This window comes from Mixophyes fleayi, chromosome 2 (genome assembly GCF_038048845.1).
Source record: "Mixophyes fleayi isolate aMixFle1 chromosome 2, aMixFle1.hap1, whole genome shotgun sequence".
NCBI lineage: Eukaryota > Metazoa > Chordata > Amphibia > Anura > Limnodynastidae > Mixophyes > Mixophyes fleayi.
In genome coordinates this window covers 347,746,774-347,759,309 of record NC_134403.1, presented here as the reverse complement: position 1 = coordinate 347,759,309, position 12,536 = coordinate 347,746,774, and the positions used below count along the sequence as shown (strand labels likewise).

General features: G+C 39.2%; 1 long non-coding RNA gene across 3 annotated transcripts in view; it reads right to left on the bottom strand.

The window, feature by feature from the left end:
• LOC142139468 (uncharacterized) overlaps positions 1-12,536 on the bottom strand; it is a 353,675-nt gene that overhangs the window by 32,395 nt on the left and 308,744 nt on the right. For all 3 annotated transcript variants that reach the window (XR_012688210.1, XR_012688209.1, XR_012688211.1), the window contains one exon: positions 9,265-9,372. This is a non-coding gene — a long non-coding RNA (uncharacterized LOC142139468). The remainder of the gene's footprint in view (positions 1-9,264; positions 9,373-12,536) is intronic.

The following is a 12,536-nucleotide window of genomic DNA, read 5'->3' as shown; positions in this document are numbered from 1 at the left end:
AGTTATGATATTCAAACAACCTATATGGACATGGACCTCCCGATGTGTGATTATGTCTTTAATGGAAATGGTTTGGGTGGATCTGGAAATTAACCAAGCCTCAAGACCATTCATTAGTCATGTGTCTATTTCCTGGTACAATAATATTCTGCATTCTCATGAACGCTGTGTGTTGGAGGTGCTCTTTAGTTGTTTATTATATAAAGAATGTCTTAAAGGGCACCCATCATCCACACATGATGGAGGTGGTATTATGTGGGCAAACCAATTAATGGGCTTACACCAGCACCTGATCGGGGTATTTGGGTTTACAGATATTTCTTATGATTGCTGTTACTGAGTACTCCTTAAGTTGGTGACCAGACACTCCCTGATTGTAAGCATCAAGCGCACCAATGCGGTGCCCTCAGGTGTAGGATAGTTGCTGCCACCACCAAGCTCCTTCACTGGCGTCTGGAGCCGATTGTTCCTGAGTGGTGTGTGTGGCTGCTGCATCACTTCTTTGCTGGTGGCTGTGGTCACTTCCTCCTAACCGCTCAATGCTGGGTAACTAGCAGAGCATCGCCCGAGGACAAAGAGTTGAACACAGAACAGTCAGGAGATGGATGAGTAGTTTACCTCTTATCTGTAGGAATATAGCGTGCATAAGTGTCTTGCATGAATAAAGTAGTATATTTATGAATAGTAATGCTTATTGTTCACCAATAGCTCTTAAAAGAGCTGCTACACAGAAAATGTACCACTAACAGTACATGGGGCTTCTCTGTCCTTTATATACAGTTTGCACACATGTTGGCAGGGGTAGTCCAGACTCATTTTATAACCGTTCCTGGCTGATTTATTTATCTTGGACCTTGTACTTGATGGTAGGGTTATGTGTTTTTCCCCTGCCCATGGACTGCCATGGCTCAGCCCACTTGGTCCGTGCATGGTTTTCTGTTTGCCACTGAGTAGGCAGGGAAATCAAGCCGAAAAGTAACAGAAAACCACTGGATTCGTTAGATTGCAAGCTCTGCAGACAGCATGGTCTTTGGCCCCTACTGTTTCAGTATTCATTTCATAATATGTATGTTATGTAACTATAGATACTCTGTACAGCACTGTGAAACTTGTTAGTGCTGTAGAAAGTGTATTAATAATAATAATAATGGTCTGTTACGATTCTTACTGAATTTCAGCCCCGTACGTCTCCCTTTTTCTGTGCCTCTCTGGCACTCCTTGTAATGTTCCTGCTGCTCTGTACCAAATACCAATCTATCACTGGGTGTTTTCATGCACAGCAAACTGGCAGCTACAGTTCCAGGAAGTCAGTCCAGACAATAATTATTGTATTCTTTTCATCCTTAAAGTAAGGAACGTTAAACAAGCAATTACTGCATCACTCATATTATCTAATTACAATTGGTAATCAAGTGGTTTACCGCTGCGGCATGAAAGAATGAATCTGTCCCACTGGGATTTGAACCTGCGACCCTGATGTCACACAGATGTTTCATACAGTATATGAGCTTTACTTGGCTGAGCTGTTATTGAACTTGGGAATAAAAACTACCTACAAGTATTGTAAGAACTCTTGACCATCATTACTAAATTCATTATTATTGTTATCCCAAGATATTCCACAATGTTGTACAAAATGAATACAGGGACATGATAAGTATGTTAACAAACAAAAGAAACCAAACTGGAATACCTGCCACTGAATGGAGTTTTTACAGGAATGTAACATACAGCATTTACATTTTTTTAATTAATTAAATGCTAACTCCACCTACTGGGTTTGTGCACACAGCTCATTTAGTGTATAGTATACTATGCTGCAGGGAGGATTTGAGAACATGCTTTGAGCAAGGACACATTACAAGGCACGGTGGCTCAGTGGTTAGCACTTCTGCCTCACAGCGCTGGGGTCATGAGTTCGATTCCCGATTGGCTGCTATCAAATTGACCCTAGTCTGTGTGTGTATGTTAGGGAAATTAGACTGTAAGTTCCAATGGGGCAGGGACTGATCTGAGTGTGTTCTCTGTACAGTGCTGCGAAATTAGTGGCACTATATAAATATATGATGATGATTACAAGGGTTTTTAATAGATGTTGTTAGTCAACACCCTTGTATATGAACCCAGAAGCTAATTTCTACACAGCATCCCTCTCTCCCCAAGTAGGCTCCATGTCAGAAACCAGGGGCGGATTGGGAACTTAAAGTGGCCCTGGAAAAAATTCTTGAAGTGGCCTCATGTGGGTGGCACCAAATCAGCTGTAGGTGGGACCAACACAAAAGTAAGCGGGACTTTTCCTGGTAAGGTCTATGACCAATCCGCCCCTGCCTGGCAGTGTCTTCTGTCTCTCAGTTTGAACCTCAAATGATCAAACTGTCTTGCTTTGTAGCTCCACCTTGGTTATATAGTTGTATAGAGAGGAAAAACACCAATTGTGCAGTTAATGTTTGATAGGCAAAAACATATGTATATATATATAAAAAATTCAATGGTCAACATTAACTCTGCGTAAAGCTTCCTGCTTATGGTCCTGGAAGTATTTGTCTCTGACAGTAGGGGTTATGTACTAACAAAGCACAAAAATGATGGAAGTCCCAGTCCGAGATTTTTTTTTTTGTGATGTTATAATCCTCTTTAATAAATATTCATTTAACCAAGAAAAAAAAAAATACAGTGAGTACCTAGGACTGTCCTTGGAAGTTAGGGACATTTAGCATATGTGACTAATACTAATAGACTCTATAATAATAATAATAATAATAATAATAATAATAATAATAATAATAATAATAAAAGTAGTCATTATCCCATAAAAAGGATAATGTTTGAAAATTTAGGTGGACAGAGAAGACACACTATCCTTAATTTGAATGGACAGTACCAACTTTCAAAGGTTTGCTCTTGGAAATGTCCCTACTTTTTATATCAACCAACTACACAATAAAATGCCCTTTCCAGCATGTTAGCTGCAATTCTTACCATTTACTTGTCAAATTCAGTATAAATGAAATGACGAGCATTGCAGTGATAGACATCGTACAGGACATACTAGGCTGCACTGACCCAACAGCAAAGTCTTCTACATTTTAAATATGTCGGCAAATATGAATAGAATAAACATTAGAAGTGGAAATAGTGCGTGATGAATGTACGATATTAGCGTTACTTGAATGTGTTTTAATTTTAGTTATGCGGTGTCAAACAAGTTTTTTGTGATGCCAGTTTACAAACTTACCTGTGCCGGCGCCGCTCAGCTCCGTGATGCAGTGGACATAACCTGTGTGAAGCTCCATATTCGCTTCCAGGACAGCATCACTGCCGTCAGCCTCTTCAGGACAAAACAAATGAGAAGCGGATTCCCCCCTCCCGATCCCTCTACCACCCACCACCATCCCCCGCGCCGCCGAGAGACAAATTAAAAAAAATGTACTAGAAGAAAAAAAAGACATGAGGCAGTATCCAGACGGCCTCATTAGGCCATCGGCCTCCCAGGAAAATTCCCTGTAAGGCCTATGGCCAATCCGCCACTGTCAGAAACCCTCACAGCTCTCCCCTGCAGGTGGCTTCTTCTTCCTGTGTGGACAACTCAGGACAGTTGTCTAGCACAGGAGCTGACGGTGGCAAAAATGTTGTTCTAACTTGTTCCAGTTGTTGATGCAGATCCCGGAAGTATTGCAGGATGTGGGGGAGGGGGGAAGTTCTCCCAAACTGGCAATGTACCCTCACAATACGTTCTGATAGGCTATTAGGTAAAAATATTTTTTAGGTGAAGTCATGCCTTAAGTCTTTAATAAAAATGAAACACCCAGTTAATTTACTGAAACATTAACCAATTTGTATTCTTTGTCATAGTTGTTTATATTTATATTTTATTGTAACTATTATGTAAGTATCATTATCTATTTTGCAACCCAGTGGAAATATGCTGAGGTAAAAAATGAATGTTTATCAAGGCGTACATAAAAATGCCAATTCAAAGGAATGTTATCCGTCCCTGGCTGTCGTCCCTATTTCCTCTGCTAGAATTTTAATCAGTCTTTGTACCGTTGTGGTCTGTGTATGGTTAGTTTGGCCTCAGCCCGATTCTCTGTTTGGGGGCCATGTATAAATGGCTCTTAATGTGTTTGGGCTCAGTAAAACATTCCCCTTCCTTCTTGGAACTATTTTTGTGGAATATGTTTTTCAGTGTTCTAAAAATAGATTGAAAACAGACTCTTTGGGAGATGTATCATATTTGTAGTACCACCCAACATCTCGTGGCCTGGTGAATGTGAGCTGTGCATATTCGGCTATTATTGCAGGCACTTTCCTGGCTTACGCTGTTATTTTCCCTCAATTCCTCTTTGCTTGCTCGATCAATACTACTGATACTTCCAGGGGTCAGAGAATGTACCTTAACTGATCAGAGAAACAGCCTGACACAGCTGAATGGCAGACAAACCCAGACAGATCAATTGCAGCCACGTCTAGCTTTGAAACATTAAGGTTTATTCCAAGACATCAAAGTATCACATGCCATGTATTTTATTCTACATAGAGCTGAGTGACATGACAAAAGGAGACCTAGAACAAACATACATGCTGAGGGTTTATGTTTATTGTGATACAGTAATAAACTGCGTGTTTCTTGCTTGATTCTATGCACTATTTTTTCTTTAAACTCATATTCCTGAATCAATAGGAAGATGATTTATTTCCAACCTATCTACCTATGAGCCGGAGATTTTACCTGATATATACTATTTCAGTTTAAACACAGTGTAATGTGAGCTCTCACACGACCTCCCGGGTGGGGTAGGAGTTTGCGAGTGAAATATTTCCGACAAGACTAGGACCGACGTGACAATTGCGACGGCTCTTCTATAAATGGTGACACTGACATTGCTGCTATTAAGGGTGCAATGCAAAGACCCAGTGGCTGTATAATGTCCACCCCAACTTAAAAAACATTATACAGCCGCTGGCTCCTCGCATTGCCCCCATAATAGCAGCAATGACAGTGTCGCCATTTAAATTGACGTCAATGTGGGTACCGGTATGTTCCCTTTCCGGAATTGTTCTCTGTAAATTTTTCATCCCGTCTGTATTCCCTACATGTCGCAATGAGAGTCGTCGCAATTGTCATGTTGGTCCTAGTCCTGACGGAAATATTTGATTCATAGTAATGACGACCACTGGTCCTCCCTCACCTGTTCACTATAACTGAACTTGGCAGGACCATGCAACGCCTAAACTAAGCGATGTGGACATGAAAGAGGTGACACCTAGGGCTAGATTTACTAAACTGCAGGTTTGAAAAAGTGGGGATGTTGCCTATAGCAACCAATCAGATTCTAGCTGTCATTTTGTAGAAGGTACTAAATAAATGATAGCTAGAATCTGATTGGTTGCTATAGGCAACATCCCCACTTTTTCAAACCCGCAGCTTAGTAAATATAGCCCTGAGAGTCTGTTGTTCAGTGCAACCCTGCACACTGGATTTTTACTAATGAGTTCAGTTTCGTACACAATTATTTTCCGATTACTCGGCTGTGAAGAAGAAGTGCTCCATTGGTCTATTATGTTTCCGTTTGTAGCATTTTGGGCCTGATTCATTAAGGAAAGTAGGGCAAAAAATAAGTAAGCTTTCTCCTAGATAAAACCAAGTTACAATACAAGGGGTGCAAACTAGTTTATTATTTTGCACATAAGATAAATACTGGCTGCTTTTTCATGTAGCACACAAATACTTAATAGCTTTATTTGTACACTTAAATGTAAAGTTGATCTAGGACATGCCCTTTCCCAGCTATAAATCTGTCCCCACATTTTAAATTTGCCTCCCTTGCCAATGTAACATAGTTTTGCCAAGGTGCAAAGTTACTCCTTTTTCTGGTTTACATTCCTTAATGAATCAGGCCCTTTATGTTTAAAATTACTAAGAAAAATATACACGATCTTGAAATTAAATTTCCCATCTATAATGTGCGATCCACACACTGGTTCTAGTTAGGAGCTTAATTAAAATCTACTTGGCTGCATGGTAATGTTTAGAAGACCCACCCTTCTAAGCCATTTACTATCCATATTATTTATATGTTACTGCATTCAAGCACAGTAATGTTCTACAGAAGCACAACAATAACTATCTTATTACATAAATGCAATGCTAATAATACAAGGAAGTTAGAAAGATAAAATTATGCCTATAGTAAAATATACAGGAGGGCATGTAAAACCCAATTAATTCAAATTTATGTTATGCTCTTATATGGTGCCCTACCAGTGACTGGTAAAGACTCAGGTATCTTTAGCTGATTACAGTGACTAACCTGGTCAGCTTTCTGGCTCCCTCTGGTGGAAATATTCCAAAGTGGCAGCAATTTGTTTCCTTCATATACACACATAGCGGACTGAGGGGCCTATTTATCAATAAAGTACCAATCTCAGTGCTGAGAAAAACAGCTATTGGCGCAAATGGGGCAGTGATACTTAACTGCCCTGGCAATACTGGGCCGGATCGGTAGGGGTTAACTTACTGCATTGCCGCGCCAGTCGCAGTGCACATACATTACATTTTGTATGTCTCCTCTCTTTTTGTAACCAAACGTTACTAATATATATTGTGTATAAGTCATTATACTGCTTTCTTTCTCAAGTGAGTGAATCTGATTTTAACTGCATTTTAAAAGTGTTTGAAGCACATAGGTCAGTGTAGGACCTGCATATAATGAGGTGCCCTTGACGCTAGGATGCAGGCTTAAATGTTTTGATCAAAATATGAACTAATACCTCATGTTTTCATTTTGCTAGATACAAACAGATATGCAGTGTAAAGAATAAGTGCTGACAACTGTCTTTGTGTTTTGTATACATATATGAGCATATATATTGCCACGCAGCTGGTACCACATACAATATGGGATATATCGAGCGCAGGCTTATTTGTTTCTGGTTTTGTTTCAAAATATTGCCTTATTGTCATAGGAGCTGTCCATCAAGCCTATTTAAGGCACATTTGGGTGTGGCTCACAAGCCAGCCCTTGCTAGATGTAAACCGCTATACCTGGGAGGTAAGTGCATGTGATTTTAACTGCATTTTAATGGTGTTTAAAGCATATAGGTCAGTGTAAGAACTGCATATAACGAGGTGCCCTTGACGCTGGGATGCAGGCTTAAATGTTTTGATCAAAATATGAATTAATACCTCATGTTTTCAATTTGCTAGAAAAACACAGAAATGCAGTGTAAAGTATAAACGCTGACAACTGTCTGTTTGTTTTGTATACATATATGGGCATTTATATTGCCATGCAGCTGGTACCATATATAATATGGGATATACCGAGCGCGGGCTTATTTTTTCTCTGTTTCTGTCTATAAATAAATAGGGGCCTATGTGTTTCCATTGGACCAAGCTATTTTATTTTTGGTAGCTTAAAACAGACGGAGGGATGAAGCACAATCGAAGTAAAAAGAAGTATCTTCAATAAATATGCATAAGGATTATCTACCGCACCAGAGTCCTTTAATCCATTTTATATAACTTATGATTGACATAGAATGGCCCAAATAAGATAGTGGTGTCTAACTTGTAGTAGAATAATATTCTTACAAAAATGCTACTATTGAGGGTGCTGCTTCCTGTACTATAGATTCCTAGTTTACTGGGAAAAAAGGAGAGAGAAAGAAATACTAACTAGGGAAGGCGCACCTTATATGTGTAGTCAGTAGTTATTGTAATGAGTATTAGTATATTCCAAAACAATTTTAATTCATACAAATAAAATGTAGTTTTAAGGTGTTTTTTTTTTTTTTTATTCATCTCATGTCTAGGAGCATTATAAACCATTAAGAAAGAGTTTTTGAATATACTAATCCTCATTACAATTACTAGTGTCTACACATATAAGGTGCGCCTTCCATAGTTAGTATTTCTTTCTCTCTCCAGTCTTCAATAAATATGTCTCACACATGTTCAAAGAAATATACCAAACACATCCATACTATGTCACCGTGCAGACAACAATCACATCCTGGGTCTTTGGGATCGCGGCCACTTTTGTTGAGCAACCATATAAATTAGAAACAGATGTAGCAGCTGATTTTGCACCTGCCGGCACACACCAGTGACTGAAATAATGAGTAACCCCCCCAATCTGAGACCTACACGTGGGAGTCTTCAGAGACCGAGAGAGTGAATGGTGCACGTACTATAGTGCTGAGATCTATCTGGGAGACGTTCTTCTGCATCTCGATGTGTACACAAAATATCTCAAACACAATGTCACCGTCCAACGCTAACGATTTCCTAACAATGAGAGCAATGAGCGGCTTTCCCACCACGCGGCTGAAAATTGGGCTCTTGCAGGCAAGCATCACTTCGGCAGCTGTGCAACATTTTCTAAAATAACCCAGCGTAACTCTTGCTTGATATAATTAAACTATCTCTCTCAGTCCTTTCCCTAAATTCAGGAACCCCCCTTGTTTTATTATCACTCAGAACTGAAGGTCTTGCCAACGTGTCCAGAATTTCAAGGAACATGCAAAAAAAATAAATTTAAAAATTGAACATTTTAAAGGCCTCGAACCACAGTTAAACAAAGAGTGCTCTTTCTGGCCATTTAATCTGTTAATTTATTTTTTCAACCATCACATAAATCGAAACACAGCTGTAACCAATGACTTGCAGATCTTGTTCCTTTTTCCAGCTGGATCCTGTTCTGCTGAAACAGCAAGATTGTCTACATTGTTCCCTTCTGTACATCTGGAGAAATCGTTGCAGTTCAAAGGTGACAAGAAAAGCTCTTTAAATAAACCCAACCAACGGTGAAGATGCCCAGGCAACCAGTAAATCCCCATCATGGGGCGGCTTATTAAAATAAAACTTCCATTGAGAGGCACTCTTTGTGTGCATTTATATATGTGTCCGTCTTTACCTTTCATCAGCCGAGAACCCTCTTAAGCTTTTCTGTTGTCAGCTTGCTTTAGGTGGAACCGTCAAAGGCTCGCAACGGAGGCAGACATTTTTGTGGGCTCGGCCAATATTTAGCCTATCAAATCACTAGGAGCTCCTGACATTACTGAGGCCTGAGGCACCACATCCCCCATGCCTCAGTTATGTCACAGTATCCTAGTGAATTGATTGGTTGCACATACCAGCTGCCTTTAGCATGAATAGGTCATGGATCCACTTCTAATACTTTTATGCACGATCCATACATGTACATCACTCTTATACTCTATTATGACAATACATTCTCAGCTTTATCAATGATACTTTACCTTCTTTTGTTGTCAGACGTTGTCATTTAGCATTCGTCCATAACGCTGGGAACAAAGTCTTTTAGGGATATCCCGCCTGGTGACACAGCCTCTTCCAGTTGGTTATATCTGAAAATAAAAAATGTAGGTAAATATATTGCAACACAAACAAATACCATCATATTTTTCTTGTAGCATATAGAGAAGTATTATTATTTTACATTACTTCCATTGGTCTGAACTCTACTCCCTACTCTACACCTGCACAGTGGAACTGGGAGCCTGGGCTTGGGATCCAGTTACCATTTCAATTTAAAAACGGAACTTTAAAATAAATGCAAAGAAGAAACATTTTCCAGTCTGAGAGTCTGCAGATTACATAGAAAGATATCTGCAACGTCTGTCTATTTCTCTTCGGTTTCCACCACTATTGCCGCGCCGAGATGGTGATAACAGCGATAAGAGGATGTACCGCCAGGATCCTTCTTAAATAGGTACTCGGAGAAGCTTGGTGAGACTGATCGCTGGTGTACTGGGAGAAGTCCTAATTCTTTTATATTAAATGGATTGAAGAAAGGGTTTGTGCAAATAAGTCTTTAAATGAACCTTTTCTACAAGTCTAGATAGATAGGTACAATAGAATGGAAATAAAACCCATGTCTGTAACAGCAGCAGTATATAGAAAGCAGGCTGGAACTGCGTAATAGGAGCCAAGCATGCTTGGATGTAGTCTAAGGATAACATGAATACAGTTTATGCTAGTCACATTTTATTTATATATAACACTTAGTCATCATACAGGAGATATATGTCACTAGTAACTGTACACGTAACCAGTAACAGTAAGTTTCACCAGGAATATGAAAGTATGGATAATTTAACATATATAAGTTTCTGTGATTATTACACAGCAATGTAGAACTTGTACTTCCCCTATTATTTTCATTCTCTTGGGGATGAAATACTAAGGGGTCAATTTACTAAAAATTTGGCGATAGGGCTGATTTTTTATCATCACTTATAGCTACAATCTATTGATAATATAGAGTTTCGCTGGCCCGGTCTCAAGGGATGTGCGCCCGCGTGACTCGGCTAACAGCTACATTAATCCAGATGAATGCTGTGAATGTTCAAATACAAACCCTATCATTATTGAGAAATCATCCCACAGCATAAGAGCATAACATGCAAAGGCAGGATGTAGAGGCGCCTCTGAAATCTTGGATTATTGGCAAAGGGTTTATCTTCACCCAAACCAGGGAATAAACTGCGCTCTGTTCTGGAATATCATATCAAAGCGGGGTGGTTGTTTATAGAGTACAAATTCTAAAGTTAAAAACTATTGTAGTATATAATTGTGTGTTAAATGAGAAGATAAGACAGGAAAGTGATGGGTTAAGTTACATGAAAGTGGAAGAAAATATTAAATAATTAAATATTAAAACATTGTATGACATGAATTTTTATGGAAACAAACTCCCTGTACTTTACTAATAAGACCAGTCGCAGCCCCAAACAAGTCAATGAGCTGACTCAGACAGCTTGTGCAAGTTACAAGACCCCAAAACTCTTTGGGCTCTATTTATTAAGCAGAGAAAAGCCCTATCTCCCATATATTAAAGGTTACCACTGTGTTATCACTGGCCCCCTGATGAAAGTTTCCCAATATGGGGAAGCCTCTTTAGCAACGACGGTGGTGGTACAAGTACTACCGCAATCCTTTTTCTGCTATTGCCATCTAAGGATTTATTAAAGCATTTTTTCAAAACAGAAAACCAATTCCACTGCACCTGCGTGAATCAGCAAGCTGGGTCATACATGCGTAGATCGACTAAACTAGTCTGGGCAGCTGTCACAGCGTTATTTTCCCAGTAAATCATGGTGATAGGATATATTCTACTGCTGCGATAAGTGGAGGTAGATAAACCTCTTTTCCTGCCTGCAACAACAGAAGTTCCTCCAGTTAGAACTATTGCCCAAACTGCCTCTGATCTCCAAAAGCTAGCAGGGCTCCTATTAACTGAGTAAAACAGGCTTATAGGTTCCTTTCCTGGGGAACCAATACACAGAAACCACAGCTGTTTTACGTTCTCTAAGCATCTAAACCTTGTGAATATGCAAAAGAAGGTGGAACCGCAACATATGGTGACGGAACTTGAATGTGTAGGTGCTGCGGCCATGAAATCAGTTCTTCAAGAAGAGAACACTGGAGAACAGAATGGGAAGAAAACTAAGGCCAAGTCATACATGACATTATATGGATTAACCTTTGGGTACCAGCTAATGACTTAATCCCCCAGTTTTTTTTAGGGCTGCGGCACTTCAGCCTTGGCCCACTATTTATGAGGAACCAATCAGACATAGTGTGGTGCTGGGAGGAGGGAACAAAACTTCAACAATAAACAACCATAGAATCGTTATTTCAATGCAATAAAAGTACCATCATGCCCTGTATTTTGTTTCTTATATATCAGATCACAGCAAAGCACAGTATTGTTGAATTTTCCTATTTATTGTACTGAAATGATTACATTACAATCAAAAGAGTTGTTATTTGGCATTCATGTCATGTGGTATAACCCTGCTACAGAATTTCATATTTGGCAAGTTTAATTTTTATTACAAGCATGAAACATACAAAATTATTGCCTCAAGCATTTTGTTATATGGCAGGATGTGTTACTAGATTTTAACCGTTTAATGCTGGTGAGCAAGTGCATACGTTTTATAGACACTTTATAATGGATCCATTAAATCTAAAAATCAGTATTTAAAATTCATTACACTTTCTCACATTAAAAAATAAATATGTTACAATAAATAACGAAGAATGGAAGAGTGATTGTCTGTCTGTATGAATCCCGCATATCCTTTTGATAAAATCTCGTTTGAGGCGAAACGCATCAAGGAGGTTCTGAAGGAGGTCCTGTACTTTGGTGGAAGCGAAGGCGAGGAGGTTCCAGTGTGCTAGCTCCAGAGAGTTTTCTGAGGGGACCCTTGCAAGCGCTTTCTATACAGATAAGCCTGTTTTATTGTACCCGATGTACGGGCATTTTATTGCTTTTTATGGATTTAGGCTGTAATTAAATTGGATTATATCCTATAATAAGCCTGTCTTTTATGCACATACTATTGACTCTATTTATATTGAGTCTAGCTGTGTAGTTTATGTATAAGAAGCTATTCAAATTCTGGGGGAATGTACCCTTGAGAGGCCAATCATTGTATTATCTTCTAAATTGGTTGTCTCTATCATGCACGCACTATACTTATTTTATCTATGTATTTGGAGT